This window comes from Pongo pygmaeus, chromosome 12 (assembly GCF_028885625.2).
Source record: "Pongo pygmaeus isolate AG05252 chromosome 12, NHGRI_mPonPyg2-v2.0_pri, whole genome shotgun sequence".
Lineage (NCBI taxonomy): Eukaryota > Metazoa > Chordata > Mammalia > Primates > Hominidae > Pongo > Pongo pygmaeus.
The window spans coordinates 121,235,221-121,252,255 of NC_072385.2; the positions used below are offsets into that span (position 1 = coordinate 121,235,221).

The following is a 17,035-nucleotide window of genomic DNA, read 5'->3' on the forward strand; positions in this document are numbered from 1 at the left end:
CTGGTTGGCGGATAACACTCTAGCTGGCTACTAAAAAATACACAGGCATCCTCCTTTTCTAATTGCTTAGGAGACTGAGCTCTCTGACTTTCTCTGGGATGTTCTCCTCCTCCTTGTTATTCCTCTTGCTCCTCTTTATTCTCACTCTCTGTCTCTCTCTCGCTTCCTACTCTTAATGGGTCTCCCATAATTTGTAGCCTGATCATTATTTTAAAATGTACTACATGTTAGTGTATCTCATACTAGGATTTTTGCCTCACAAATTGGTCGCATTTTTCTTACGGATGTCTTGGCCAATCTGCCATTTTTCAAGCAAACCCTCCTTTTCTTAATTCCATGACCTTAATCTCAGTTTCTACTATTAAAAAATTTTCCAATTAAATAAAAATCTTTCTTCTTCAAAGTTCTTTCAGTTTGGTGAGAAACCCTTTTAGTGTCAGTATGATAGTATTACCTAAGGGATGCAAGCACCATTGATTTTTTTTCTTTGACTGCTTGCCATTGGAATAAGGTCAAAGGGATTCGGTAACTGGTTTCCTGTGATTAGCACCAGGGTTATTTGGAGGTGTCATGGATCAAGTAGAAAAATGGAAGTGATGCAAAGACTGGACCAACTCACAAGGGGATGACCAGCCTCCAAAATATCAACAGCAGACATACAGAAACAGTCCTAATGGCGTCCAGGAGGACATCATTCCTGTGGGCTGGTGGTTAGAGATGTCCCACAGGAAAGTATTGGAAATAATAAGACATTAATGACTTATTATGAGTTTATATAAAAACCTGACTATGCTATGGCAAAAACAGTGGTCAGATATCCATGTTTATGGAAACTAACTAAAACAGATGATGCCTTTCCTGAAAGATTGAATTTCTCCTAATTAATGGGGTTATTTCCATGTTGGTGTGCAGGGAATCTTTATTCCTAGATCATAAAATATTATGAGCAGAAAGGAGCCTACTCCTGGAAAAAGAGTCAGATACAAACATAGTTAACATATCCTAAAAGTTACTCTTCAGAGTTTCTTTCTTTCTACAATTCTAAGCTCAGAGCTTTTGCATTTAACTTTTTCCCCCTCACAGGTCATTTTCATCCTCTATTACTTTCCAAGAGTGAAATCTCGTTTCTTCCACTTCCTTATTTCTGTCTCATGAATCATTTCCTCCTTGCAAGAAAACCATGCCAAAAAGCCTTCATTATTTCCATGACATTGCTTCTTCATGTTCTATTGTAGTTTTTATTTTACCTTGGGGACTGCAACACCCAATTCCTGAACTGCTTTGTGTTTTTTATGTGTGAGCTGGCACATGTTCTTTCAGAAGGAGGAGTTAAAGCTTTCTTTTCAAATCAACAACTAACATTGGCTAGCTCATAAAGCCTCACAAACTCCAGATGTGTTTTACCTGGAATCTGATTATGCACAGACCTATTCAGCTTTGCCCATCACTAAATAACAAATAAGTTTAGGCAGAAACAGGAGTTATTCAACAAAATGTTTCAGGACTTAGACTCTGGTTTCAGACAGACCCTGGTTCAAATTCTGGATCCATCAGTTTCAAACTATGGGAAGTTGACTAATTACTTAACATCTCTAAGTCTCAGGAACATTATCTGAATATGTAAAAAAAAAATAGAGTTCACATAACGAGTTGTCATGAAGATTACATGTGATAATTCACCTACAATATGCTTGCCATTGATTGGAATTTAGAAAACATTTAATAAATTGAATGAAAAAACTCAATTTTTCAACTTGCAGAAAAAACGTAAGAAGAAGATGTTGTTTTTAAGCTCAATTGAGAGACACAGCTATTGGTTTTATGACACATTAGGTGTTAAATCATGGTCTCATTAAATCCAAAATAAAAATTTGAAGTTAATAATTGTGGGTCATGGGCTATATTAAAGTTTAAAAGTGGGAAAACACTAAAAGTAGTAGAAGTCCTCCATAAAGAAATGCATGCACTAGTCTCTTTTACTCTGGTTAGATGAGGACCAAAATTTAACATTGTATTTCCTAATGGCCAAAGAAAAGAAATAGAATTTCATTTATAGACTATCAAGTATCCACAAAATAAAAATATATCAAATTTATAGAAGGGGCAGTGTTACTTGTTTGTTCTTTTTTTTTTTTTTTTTTCTAACATGAGGAGTAACTGCTATTTTCCCTTGGTTTGGTTGTTTTATTTTGCTTTCCCTTTGAGTCCCATTGCTGGGTCAGCACGATGTTACATGACACTATTGGAATTCAGTTGGTCCCTTAAGGTGAAGGGTATTGCTGAGTCTCTCCAGCAGAAGTAAATTATCCTCAGAAGGGAGAGGAGCCTCATTTTCCAGCTGGCGGGCAGCTGGTGTGCATGCTCAACTTTTGATGAATGGAGTCATTACATTATCTGTCTCCTGTATTCTAGACCACCCAGCACCTTCTTGGCGCTGTCTGTGGATGAGAATAATGACCCCTTTGTTTGGCTCGCCAAAGCAGTACTTCTGCAATGTGACCCACTGAAGAACTGTTTCTGGGCTGAGCAATTCCTCTCTGAGAGTGTGGCCTTTTCTGAGCATGGAAGTGCTGTCTGAAGCCTAGAAAAGTACCCTGCTCACCAAAGATACTCAGTGAATGTTTAGATTCCTACACCCGCACCAGCACCATCACCACCACCACCATCATCATCACGATGGCCACCATCTCTACCATTTATTAATAACTTTCTATATACTAGTTAAATTACACATATTATTTCAATTAATCTAATCAACAAGCCTAAAATGTCTAATTCTTGTTTAATAGATGAGAAAGTTGAAGTCCATGGGCAAAATAACCAAGATCACACAACAAGAAAGTACAGAGTAGGAATTCCTATTCCAATTCCACAGTATGCTCTTCCTAGTATACAACAATAATCCCATAGAATAATATTACTGCCAGGACCTCAGACATCAGATATTTTAATCTCTTTCTCAGTTATTGAACAAATATTTATTTGATACTAACAATGGACTAAATATAAATCTAGACACCAGAGTGAAGGAGACACATAAAATTCTGTCTTTTGGAGCTCTTATATTCCGGAGGTGGAAACAGGCTATAAATAATCCATTTGGTTTGAGGTCAGTTAACAAATTATGTCCTCTATTTTGTCTCATAGTTCAGGGTTTTCTGCAGCAGAGTCAACTTCAGACCACGGTTTTTTGAAGTCATAGTTACAGACATACTAGAAAATGCATTCCATGCCAATGCTGCATTGTAAAAAATATCAGCAAAGTTGATAACTTTAAATGATTTTTCAAGACACATATTCATGTTTCCTATGTTTTATTGTCTTTTTTTCTTTTTTGAGAAGAAGTCTTGCTCTGTTGCCCAAACTGGAGTGCAGTGGTGAGATTTTGGCTCACTGCAACCTCTGCCTCCCTGGTTCAAGCTATTCTCCTGCCTCAGCCTCCTGATTAGCTGGGACTACAGGCGCATGCTACCACACCACATCAGATAAATGAAGATGTATTTTTAGTTGAGACAGGGTTTCACTATGTTGGCCAGGCTGGTCTCAAACTCCTGACCTTGGGATCCGCCTGCCTCAGCCTCCCAAACTGCTGGGCTTACAGCAGTGACATGTTTCCTATGTTTTCTAAAACAACAAAAATCTCTTTTGAGTAGCATTTCATTGAGCATTCTAGAACTGCAGAAACTGGTGAAAACATGGCCTCTACATCTTCCTTTTTAGGTTCAGCATAATTGAGACAGGAAGTTGTTCAGATAAGTTTAATGTATAAATCTATGTAAGTAAACAAAAAACGTTCCTTTAACAGTTCTGAATCCCTCTTGGCTGATTTTTACAGCATCAGTGAACGGATAATGATACATGATTTAATGTTAAATTTTAAAGAAGGTAGGATTCTTTAATTTACTAAAATCAAGAAATGACAACTTGTGAGTTTTAACCTATTTTTTGTATGAAATATTTTTCTTTGGAATTTTGGTTTCCTGGGGTTTTTTGCTCTATTTGGTATGCCATTCTTCTTGCAGATGATAATTTGTAATTTAAACCTGTTTTATCTAGTTGTAGAGTTTTTCTTTGATCAGGATTTCTCAGCCGGATGTGGTGGCTCACGCCTGCAATCCCAACACTTTGGGAGGCCAAGGCAGGTGCATCACTTGAGGTCAGGAGTTCAAGACCAGCCTGGCCAACATGGTGAAACCCCATCTCCACTAAAAAGACAAAAATTAGCTGGGCATGGTGGCATGTGCCTCTAATACCAGCTACTCTGGAAGCTGAGGCAGGAGAATAGCTTGAACCCAGGAGGCAGAGATTGCAGTGAACTGAGATCGTGCCACTGCACTACATACAGCCTGTGTGACAGAGTAAGACTCCATCTCAAGAAAAAAAAAAGATTTCTTCATTGAAAAATGACTCCAATTTTTTGTAAATGTTTGAATAGGTTAATTAGACCAAAACATTCTTTCTAATGTGACATATATAGACACCATGAAGTTTTTCCCACCAGCTAAGCCTTCACACACTTGCTGTTAAACTTGAGGTAGGCCAGTCTTTAGATGTAGCTCAAGGACCTTTCAAAACTTTTGTCCAATTACTATTTTCTTTGTGGCCTAGAAAAGAATTGTAATTAATTCTCTGTCATTTTCAATTTTAATTTCTTTACAGAATGCAGGAACTTCAAAGCACTTGTGGAGTGATTTTTATACAGAATACTTCAGGATCTAAATGCTTTCTTTTATTCTATTCTACATTTTTATAGTTGTCTTTCACCTGTCGAGTTCAATTTTTTTTTTAAATTTATTCACACATTCAGAAACTCTCCAAAGCATTCAACTTCACAGCAGCATGGTCTGTATTTTGCATTCACTTGTTTTAAATATAAGAAATTAAATTAAATAATTGAAATAGTAGACTGGGCGCGGTGGCTCACTCCTGTAATCCCAGCACTTTGGGAGGCCAAAGCGGGCGAATCATGAGGTCAGCAGTTTGAGACCAGCCTGGCCAACATGGTGAAAACTCGTCCCCACTAAAAATACAAAAAACTAGCTGGATGTGGTGACAGGCACCTGTAGTCCCAGCTACTTGGGAGGCTGAGGAAGGAGAATCTCTTGAACCCGGGAGGCAGAGGTTGCAGTGAGCCGAGATCGCTCCACTGCACTCCAGCCCAGGTGACAGAGTGCGACTCCATCACAAAAAAAAAAAAAAAAAAAAAAGTAAATGGCATAAACAGGTTGGGGAACAAACATGACTACACTGGTAAATGTCAGTTTGGCTGGTGGAAGAGAAGAGTACCATCCTACTCAAGAATAGTCTGCTATATTGTCAGTTAAGTGGAGGGACTCAAGTACTGGTTAAAAAAAAATACACATTCAAAAAAAGTTTTTTATTATACTTTAAGTTGTGGGATACATGTGCAGAACATGCAGCTTTGTTACATAGGTATACACGTGCCATGGTGGTTTGCTGTACCCATCAACCCATCATGTCCTAGCCCCCCACCCCCTAACAGGCCCCAGTGTCCCTGTGTCCATGTGTTCTCCTTGTTTAACTCCCACTTATGAATGAGAACATGCAGTGTTTGCTTTTATGTTCTTGTGTTCGTTTGCTGAGAATAATGATTTCCAGCATCATCCATGTTTCTGCAAAGGACATGAACTCATCCATTTTATGGCTGCATAGTATTCCATGGTATATATGTGCCCATTTTCTTTATCCAGTCTATCATTGATGGGCATTGATGGGTTGGCTCCAAGTCTTTGCTATTGTGAACAGTGCCATAATAAACATACATGTACATGTGTCTTTATAGTAGAATGATTTATAATCCTTTGGGTATATACCTAGTAATGAGATTGCTGGGTCAAATGGTATTTCTAGTTCTAGATCCTTGAGGAATTGCCACACTGTCTTTCACAATGGTTGAACTAATTTACACTCCTACAAACGGTGTAAAAGTGTTCCTATTTCTCCACATCCTCTCCAGCATCTGTTGTTTCCTGACTTTTTAATGATCGCCATTCTAACTGGTGTGAGATGGTATCTCATTGTGGTTTTGATTTGCATTTCTCTAATGACCAGTGATGATGAGCTTTTTTTCATATGTGTGTGGGCTGCATAAATGTCTTCTTTTGAGAAGTGTCTGTTCATATCCTTTACCCACTTTTTGATGGGGTTGTTTTTTTCTTGTAAATTTGTTTAAGTTCTTTATAGATTCTGGATATTAGCTCTTTGTCAGATGAATAGATTGCAAAGATTTTCTCCCATTCTATAGGTCGCCTATTCACTGTGATGGTAGTTTCTTTTGCTGTGCAGAAGCTCTTTAGTTTAATTAGATCCCATTTGTCAATTTTGGCTTTTGTTGCCATTGCTTTTGGTGTTTTAGTCATGAAGTCTTTGCCCAAGCCTATGTCCTGAATGGTATTGCCTAGGTTTTCTTCTAGGGGAAAACCTAAGCAAACTGTTATTGTAAAGGGCCAGACAGTAAGTATTTTAGGCTTTCAGGCCATACGGCCTTTGGTCTCTGTTACAACTATGTCTGGCATGTTTGTTCCCCAACCTGTTTATGCCAGTTCATTTTCTATTAAAGCTGTAACTTTTTAAAAATATGTTAATGAAATTGAGTGTCTTTAAATGTTAGTGGCCATTTGTATTTTCTTCTTTTATAAATTGCCAACTGAAATCCTTCATCTTTTTTAATTGCAATGTTAATTTCCTTTTTTCTTATCATTTTATAACAGCTTTTACACGTGATATCATATATGTGACTAAGATTTTATCAAACCTGTTTTACTTTAACTACAATTATGATGTTTTCTGTTATTCAGAAGTTTGAAATTTCAATATACTCAAATCTATGATACCTTGTTTTTATACTTACTGGGTTTCATAGGAAATTTAGAAATCTCTTCCAAACCTTGATTATAACAACGTTTCCAATATTTTCTTCTAGTGGGTTTATAGAATTTTTTTAATAAACTTAATTAAATTTTGAATTTATTATGTATATTAGAAGTGAATCAAGGACAAGAACCTATTCTTTTTCCACGCCTCCCCCAAGTTATTTGTCCTAAAAATATTTACTGACTAAGCAAGATTTCTCATTATTTTAAGTATCACCTTTATGACTCATTCAGTCTCATCACACACATGCAGATATAAGAATTATGGGTTTTGTTTCACTGAGTTGACGAGCTTCCATCTCAACATCAAGGTCTTTTCATTTTAATGGCATTATCTTAAGTGTACATATTTGATGGAGCAAATCTTCCTTCATTATTCTTACTTTTCCAAAAATGTTCTGAGCACTTTAATTAGCTTATTCTTTGGGGGAAATTGAAAATTATTTTTGCTATTTCACTAAAATTTATGATGCCATTACACTGAATATGAAGATTAATTTAGAGATAACTGGCACCTTCATGGTATTGAGATTTTTTTTTCATTCAATACAATGTATTTAAATTTTGTTTTGTATCTCTCTAAAGAGTTTTATAATTTTGTTCATATAGGTTGTAAATATGTGTATTTAAGCTAGTATCAAATTATGTCCTATCTTTAATATTGTTATAATCAGGAATTTTTTCACATTTACTATGTAATTATTATTGTCATATGTGAAAGTTATTAATTTGTAAATATTTTGTGGCCAGGAAATTTACAATTACCAAAGCTTTATAAAACAATTTCAGTTGACCTTTTCTGTATTTCTAGGTTGATAATTTTCCATCAGAAAATAATGATAAATTTGCCTCCTACACGTCAATACTTCTATCTCTTAATTTTGTCTGTTTAATCATCTAATTTGTACTTCTTCAGTCCTGAAAATGGCAGAGAAGGGAAATAAAAAGATAAATATAAAAAATTTCATGAATAAAAAGGAAGGTATAAAAAATAGTCTCTAAAGATTCAACGTCTTGTTAACTGTGGTCTGAAAAAGATAACAGAGCACATGGGGGGGAAATCTAAATATATAATAAAAGGCTCACTAAGCTAAAGGAAGACTGACTCCCATCCCACCACACTCCCACCCACCACCATAGGCTAGGAATGTGTCCCCTCTCCTGCTGACTTTGAAGCTCATCATAGCATTTGCCTTGAATATGGGCAGAAATGATAGTAACCTATTCCATTCCAAAGTCTACAGAAGCATCACAAGTTTTTATTCACCTTTTTGAACTTCTAACTCTATGGTGAGAAAGACATACTCCAGATATCAAGGTTACTTCACCCTGCGCTCCGGAATGAAGACACATGAAGCACAGGACCCAGCCTGGAGGTGGGAGATGAGCAGGGAGATGAACAGCAGAGGTCAGCTGACTCTCAGGAAAGTCAGAAACCTATGAGCTCATCAGATACCAATGCTTTTGGTTATTGTACGATATTGTTGGAGTTTACTGTAGTATTGCAGCAAAAACTAATATACATGGTATTACAGACAAAAATTAAACAGAAAAAAAGCATATTTTGATTGAAGTTAGGAAACTTCAAGTATAAAGAAGTTTCTTTTTTCCAGAAAACAGTTTCTAGACTAGGATTACTAATAAAAGAAATTAAATTGTGCTGACTTTAGGTAACTGTTCAGCAATATTAGAAATGGGCATATAATATTTTAAAAATCTGCAAAGATTTGAAAGGAAGGTTGTAAGACCCAAATTTTTTAACTGGCAATGTCACTATACATCAAGACAACAACAATGAAATGATCCTCATCGTAAAAGATCTTAAAAACTAGAATATTTGTGATCCTGAATACGTGCTTAAAATAACCACCATCAGAGTGAACAGGCAACCTACAGAATAGGAGAAAATTTTTGCAACCTACTCATCTGACAAAGGGCTAATATCCAGAATCTACAATGAACTCATACAAATTTACAAGAAAAAAACAACCCCATCAAAAAGTGGGCAGAGGATATGAACAGACACTTCTCAAAAGAAGACATTCATGCAGCCAAAAAACACATGAAAAAATGCTCATCATCACTGGCCATCAGAGAAATGCAAATCAAAACCACAATGAGATACCATCTCACACCAGTTAGAATGATGATCATTAAAAAGTCAGGAAACAACAGGTGCTGAAGAGGATGTGGAGAAATAGGAACACTTTTACACTGTTGATGGGACTGTAAACTAGTTCAATCATTGTGGACGTCTGTGTGGTAATTCCTCAGGGATCTAGAACTAGAAATACCATTTGACCCAGCAATCCCATTACTGGGTATATATCCAAAGGATTATAAATCATGCTGCTATAAAGACACATGCACACGTATGTTTATTGCGGCACTATTCACGATAGCAAAGACTTGGAACCAACCCAAATGTCCAACAATGGTAGACTGGATTAAGAAAATGTGGCACATATACACCATGGAATACTATGCAGCCATAAAAAATGATGAGTTCATGTCCTTTGTAGGGACATGGATGAAGCTGGAAACCATCATTCTCAGCAAACTGTCACAAGGACAAAAAACCAAACACTGCATGTTCTCACTCATAGGTGGGAATTGAACAAAGAGAACACATGGACACAGGAAGGGGAACATCACACACCAGGGCCTGTTGTGGGGTGGGGGGAGGGATAGCATTAGGAGATATACCTAATGCTAAATGATGAGTGAATTGGTGCAGCACACCAACATGGCACATGTATACATATGTAACAAACCTGCACATTGTGTGTATGTACCCTAGAACTTAAAGTATAATAATAAAAAAATTAAAAATAAAAAAGAATCAAAGATGTCAAAAGTGAGGAATTTATGGTGTATAAAGAGAGGTATTGAATGTGGAATCAGTTTAAACATGGTGTCAAGTCAGAATAGATATTTTCAAAAGAAAAACTGCTTAATGTAAAATACCACTTATTGAAGTGTTATTGTTGAGGTTCACATTCATCCCCTAGTATCAATCCAATATAAAGTATTTGCCTCTAACTTTGTTTTTTTCATTTTGGGGTTTGCAGGGAGAGCAGTTAGGAAAAACTTACTCATTTCTCTAAATAAATTGAATAATTACATTAATATTTTCCAAGATTTTGTGTGGATATTTTTCATGATTGCCCTTTACATATAAAACATTGATTTTTAAATTGGATCATTTATCCTATAATTTAATAACTTAAAACCAATGCCTAGTTTATGTGTTTTCATCTTGTCATCTAATGCAGAGATGGATATGACAACATGAGACATTTTAGTGAGAATTAAATTGGAAAATGTGTGTGTAAAAATAACAACAATGAACGAGCTCAAAAACTGTGGCTTGTGTCTGAATGCATAATTTAATCAATATAGCAGCCCTCCCCAACATAGAAAAACACTCACTAAATATCTTTCTGACTCCACAGACCACAATTCCTTAGAGAACTGGAGCACTGTGTTTGCATCTTTGCCTGTCCAGGTCCAAGACAGTGCTTGGCAGCCGAACACCATTCAGGAGATCCATGTTGAATGCAGGCAGAAAAGGATTTAATCTCTTCCCCAGCTCCTCAGGAAGAGAGCTTGCTTAGAAAATATATTTCTAGTACACATTTGTTTCATATTACTCTCTCACCAAGTCTATGCAACTGTGGGATCCTGGAGACACAGAAGGTCAAGTCCTTCTTGCTATTTACTGACTTGCCTGTCCAACAGTTCCCATCATGATAGTCTTTCCTGGAAAATATTTAGGAAGACTAAAGCTTTTCTTAGTCATCTATGTAAACACTCTCAGAACATTTAATACGTGGCTGACACCATGCTAGACATTTTCACAACGATTATCTCATTTAATTTGCACTGTGATTTTTAAGTTGGATAGTATCAACCATATTTTACAGATGAGAAATGAAGATTTAAACATGTTAAGTTATTTGCCCACAGCTAATAAATGTCAGAGCACAGTTCTTGAGCCCCAGTCTCTCTGACGCCATATCCAGGTCTCATTCCCCTCCATTACAGCGCCTAACAAAGAACAACTTAGGAAAATATTGTCTTTCTGTTTCCCTTTCTCTCTTCTGTCCTTTCTCCAAACATTGCTCATACAATGGAATGGAATTCTAAGGAGAGAGAAATAAATTCTTTTCTTTTGGAACTCCTTTTCCTTTGGATTTGTTCCCGGTTCTTGTGTGAACCATGGTTCAACTTCCACATCCTCTCTTTGACCCTAACTTCCTCTCAGATCCCTTTTCCAAGAATCCTCTCCCACCCTATGTGATGAATCACCTGGCTTGCCTCAAGACAGAGAATAACAGACTCCAACCACCCCATCATTGCCTATGGTTCCAGCTAGCCATATATGCAGCCCTACATGCCTTATTTGTGCGAGAGGATCTAGGACGGTAATAGGTTTCTAATTGTTTTAGTATGTACGGCATTCAGCAGAATAAACTGGTCATACTTACTAGTATTAATTTATTCATTCATTTATTCACTAAATGTTTACTCTTAATAAAGCATTCTGTTAGACACAAGGAACTCAAAGGTAAATACATTATATTCTCTGCATAGTAGCATACTAAAAACTTGTAGAAGGTGCAAATGAGTAAGCATTACAAAATAATGTGGTAAATTATGTGAGAGGTAGATAGGGTATAGTAGTGTAAGCCTTATAGGCTTTGAGATAAATTAACCAGAATTGGAAGCCTAGCTTTCACACTTACGTGGAAGTATGCTCTCATGCAAGTCTCTTAGTCTTTTTGAATTCCATTTTCCTCATCTGTAAAACTGGAATAAGAATTTCTACCCATATTGCCATTGTGAAGATTAAATGAAATGACAGAGAACGTGGCCAGAGAAAAAGAACCCAATATAACCCATCTCCTATGCCATTAGAGAAGAGGAGTAATGATAATAAAGTATAATTTTTCTCAAAATTAAGCCCAAGTTGAGAAACCAAAAGACAGTAATTTTTGAGACTAAATTACACAAAAATTGAACTAACGTTGTTAAACTTTTGTGTTTGATCAAGTAAGACCTAAAATAACTACAATATTTGATATGGTTTGGCTGTGTCCCCACCCAAATATCATCTTGAATTGTAGCTCCCATAATTCCCACATGTTGTGGGAGGGACCTGGTAGGAGATAATTGAATCATGGGGGCAGTTCCCTCATATTGTTCTTGTGGTGGTGAATAGGTCTCAAGTGATCTGTTGGTCTTATAAGGGGTTTCCCCTTTTGCTTGGCTTTCATCCTGTCTTGCTTGTCCCCAGGTAAGATGTACCTTTTGCCTTCCACCATGATTGTGAGGCCTTCCCAACCACATGGGACTGTGATTCGATTAAACCTCTTTTTCTTTATACATTACCCAGTCTTAGGTGTGTCCTCATTAGCAGCGTGTGACAGACTAACACAGTAAATTGCTACTGGTGTCACTGCTGTAAAGATACCCAAAAATGTGGAAGCAACTTTGGAACTGGGTAACAGATAGAGGTTGAGACAGTTTGGAGGGCTCAGAAGAGAAGATGGAAAAATGTGGGAACGTTTGGAACTTCCTAGAGACTTGGAGGGCTCAGAAGAAGAAAGAAAAATGTTGGGAAGTTTAGAACTTCCCAGAGACTTGTTGAATAGCTTTGACCAAAATGCTGATAATGATATGGACAATGAAATCCAGGCTGAGGTGGGCTCAGATGGAGATGAGGAACTTGTTGGGAACGGGAGAAATGGTGACTCTTGCTATGTTTTAGCAAACAGACTGGTGGCATTTTGCTCCCGCCCTAAAGATCTGTGGAACTTTGAACTTGAGGGAGATGATTTAGGGCATCTGGCAGAAGAAATTTCTAAGCAGCAAACCATTCAAGAGGTGACTTGAGTGCTGTTAAAAAGGATTCAGTTTAAAAGGGAAACAGAGCATAAAAGTTTGGAAATTTTGCAGCCTAACAATGTAATAGAAAAGAAAAACCCATTTTCTGAGGAGAAATTCAAGCTGGCTGCAGAAATTTGCATAAGTAATGAGGAGCTAAATGTTAATCGCCAAGACAATAGGGAAAATGTCTCCAGGGCATGTCAGAGGTCTTCTTCACAGCAGCCCTTCCCATCACAGGCCCAGAGTCCTAGGAGGAAAAAATTGTTTTGTGGGCAGGGCCTAGGGCCCACCTGCTGTGTGCAGCCTAGGAATTTGGTGTCCTGTGTCCCAGCCACTCTAGCCATGGCTACAGGGAGCCAAAGTACAGCTCAGGCTGTAGCTTCAGAGGGTGCAAGCCCCAAGCCTTGGCAGCTCCCATGTGGTGTTGAGCCTGTGGGTGCACAGAAGTCAAGAATTGAGGTTTGGGAACCTCCACATAGATTTCAGAGGTTGTACAGAAATGCCTGAATGCCCAGGCAGAAGTTTGCTACAGGGGAAGAGCCCTCATGGAGAACCTCTGCTAGAGCAGTGCAGAAGGGAAATGTGGGATTGGAGACCCCACACAGCATCCCCACTGGGGCACTGCCTAATGGAGCTGTGAGAAGAGGGCCACCATCCTCTAGACCCCAGAATGGTAGATCCATTGACAGCTTGCACTGTGCACCTGGAAAAACTGCAAACACTCAATGCCAGCCCATGAAAGCAGCCGAGATGGATGCTGTACCCTACAAAGCCATATGGGCAGAGCTGCCCAAGACCATGGGAACTCACCTCTTGCAATATTGTGACCTGGATGTGAGACATGGAGTCAAAGGAGATTATTTTGGAGCTTTAAGATTTGACTGCCCTACTGGATTTCAGACTTGTGTGGGACCTTTAGCCCTTCATTCTCACCAATTTCTCCCATTTGAAATGTATGTGTTTATCCAATGCCTGTACCCCCATTGTATCTAGGAAGTAACTAATACGCTTTTGATTTTACAAGCTCATAGGCAGGAGGGACTTGCCTTGTCTCAGATGAGACTTTGGACTGTGGACTTTTGAGTTAATGCTGAAGTAAATTAAGACTTCAGCGGACTGTTGGGAAGTCATGATTGGATTAGAAATATGAGAACATGAGTTTTGGGAGGGGCTAGGGTCAGAATGATATGTTTTGGCTGTGTCCCCACTCAAATCTCATTTTTAATTTTAATTCCCATAATTCCCATGTGTTGTGAGAGGGAGCTGGTGGGAGATAATTGAATCATGGGGGCAGTTTCCCCCATACTGTTCTCAGGATAGTGAATAAGTCTCATGAGGTCTGTTGGTTTTATAAGGGGTTTCCCCTTTCACTTTGCTTTTATTCTGTCTTGCCTGCCACCATGTAAGAAGTGCTTTTCACCTTCTGCCATGATTGTGAGGTCTCCCAAGCCACGTGGAACTGAGTCCATTAAACCTATTTTTTTTAATAAATTCCCCAGTCTCATATATGTCTTTATTAGCAGCTTGAGAACAGAATAATACAATATTAATAACTAAGAAGTATGTTTGTGTGTGACTACATGTATGTGTTGGCAGGGAGAGGAGATATTTGTAAGGACTCATATTTTTAAATTATTTAAAATTATTTTCTCAGATGCCAACACAAGTGCTGAAGAGGATGCTACATGAGAGAGATGGATTCGTATGTGGAAAAGCCTTCTAAGGATAAAGTCTACCATATACTGACTTACTTTCAGAGGTAACAAGGGTTGGTGAGATCTCAGTAGCATCCTTCTCACCAGGAGGTCAGTCTCTTAAACTTCAAGTGGAAAAAAGATGAGATGAGGTGACTGTGCTGAATTTGAAATATGTGCCCTAATCCCAATGTTATTTTGTTGTTGCTGTTATGTTTGTTTCAAAAATAATTACAAGGTAATTGCCCTCTGATTTCTGTTACCCACAGAACCTCAGCTCTCACCTTACCCCCAGCTTTAATGAGGCTTCTTTTTGGTCAATTCCAATAAGAACTCTCTAAGTCACCTGGGCTGCTCTGAAATCCACCTTACAGTGACTCAGGAATGCAGTCAATACAATGGTAGAAAGTGGCCCTGGCAAGGAAAGACTTTAAAACACATAGAACAAATCAGCCCAGAGGCTCTGCCAGCAGTGCTACCCTCAACAAGTGGCAATGTGGTGACCTTTAGGAATCCCATGTTTGGTTCCAACTTCTTTCCCTTTATAAGGGATTAATCAAGACATGGCTTCCAGCACTTTCATTGGTATTAACATGTGAAGTTGGGAAGTCAGCTTGGAGGACCTTACTGCCATTAGAAATGGGCTCCAGCCTTCTAGGAATGCCTCTGTCTTTCACCTACCTAAAGGATCAGCATTGGAGGAAACTTTCTTAATTTGTAATCACTCCCAGTGTATTGGAACTCCCTGGGTATAAACCCTAGCTTTACCATTTGCTTGACTGTGGCAAAGTTAATTAACCTCTTTGAGCTTCATTTTCTTAAACATGAGCTATATGGAGTCATTAGAGTTCATTGAGTTTACCCATGTAAGATTCTGAACATTAGTGCCTGGTACATAAATGCTCAGTTAAGTTGGCTATCAATATTGATATCATGGCTACTAAAATATTATAAAGCCCTTTAAGCTTTTCTAATCCATGTGTTCACTGCTAATAACCTCATCCTGAACAAGTGCAAATCTAAATTGATGGTGATACTCTTTCCACCCATTCCCAATTCTAACTTCTGACTTCTGCTACTTGACTACTCTTCCCACAGCATTTTCACCTCTCGCCTTATATCTGTTACATAACACCCAGCTCCTACTTCACAATCTGAACATAAGTTGGTCTCGTGGGTCAGCTCATCCTCAGCCACCTTGGATAATATCTCTCCTTTATGCTACCCAGGGTTTCTTAGCTTTTCCACTCCAGGAGCTCCTTTGACACTGTGGCAAAGCCTATGAAGCCATTCTGAGAATATTTTAAATGTGTAAAAATACCCAGGAATTTTAAAGGAAATAAATTCTATTGGATTACTGTTATGTATGTTAAAATAAAGGTATGACATAGTACTATGTGTGTTTCTTCAACACATTACATTTTTAAAAATCTAACAGTGATTTAATAAATATAATTTTGAAGTTGTGATGAATATAAATAATATTTTGAGATCTCTACAACAACTGTAACCGAATATAAAATATGTGATAGCTATTGATTTTACAGGTACTGCAAATGCAATTCTGGTTTGTTGCCTACATTCCAAATTAAAGGGCATGCTGAATGTCAGTTGGAGGCTAGTGAAAACAAAGATGGAATTTTTTTTCATCCATGGTTACAAATGACTGAATTCCAGCCACGGATTTCTTGGGAGACTCATGGACCCAACATTAACATCTCCTGGTCTAGCCCAGCACCTGCCAGAGGCTCCTGCAGTGGCGTGTCTGATAAACTCACTCTAGATGTCTGCATGAACAGTTTGTCCCTGTGCCTAGGGGTTCCTCTCTTTGGGGTTATTGTAACATCTCTTCACTGTAGATAGAAGTTTGCATGTCTCAATGCTCAGATCAACCCCCGCTTCCTTGGGAAGCCTTACCAGACCACGGTTTCTACCAAGTTCTCTCGCCTCCAATGCCTCCGCCCTACCTCAGAAGATTGCTAGTGGAGTCACGTGTGTGTGAGATTTATTGCAGTATTAGTGACTGCTCAAGTGTTTGCCTTGCCTCACTGGTACATTTGATAAATCTAAACAGTAGAAGTCAGTTGAGTTTTCTTTATCATTTCAGCAAAATCACTTTGCATTTTACCAAGCTTATAAGTGATCTCATTTGATTCTAGTAACAAGACTCTGGGTAGGTAGAGCAGTACTATTATCTTTCTCTTACATATGGGGAAAAGACAAGTGACTTTCAAAAGGAAAGAGCTAGTAATGGACAATATGGGAATGGAATTCCCTTCTCTGCTTCTGACTTTGCATCTGCATCCCCTCCAACAGCACAGACATTGGCAATAATGGGGGGTTAGTGAATGTCTGTGGTTGATTCTTTTAAGGCTTCTTTTCATCATGAACCTCATGAATTGCAGTTGAAGAGGTCAGTGTATGTGGGAAGAGGAGAAGTTGTTCAAGAAGTCACTAATCTCAAATAGGAGTCTTCAAAATAAATTAATCTTCAGAGTTCTTCTCTCATTGTCCGTGCAACTCTAGTTCTGAAAATGTTGCAGAGCTGAGTCTGGG

At 38.1% G+C, this 17,035-nt stretch overlaps 1 long non-coding RNA gene across 1 annotated transcript in view; it reads left to right on the forward strand.

The window, feature by feature from the left end:
- Nucleotides 1-15,870, forward strand: part of LOC134737817 (uncharacterized) — a 144,356-nt gene extending 128,486 nt beyond the window's left edge. The window contains exon 3 of the long non-coding RNA XR_010123138.1: nt 14,440-15,870. This is a non-coding gene — a long non-coding RNA (uncharacterized LOC134737817). The remainder of the gene's footprint in view (nt 1-14,439) is intronic.
- Nucleotides 15,871-17,035: the final 1,165 nt, after the last annotated feature.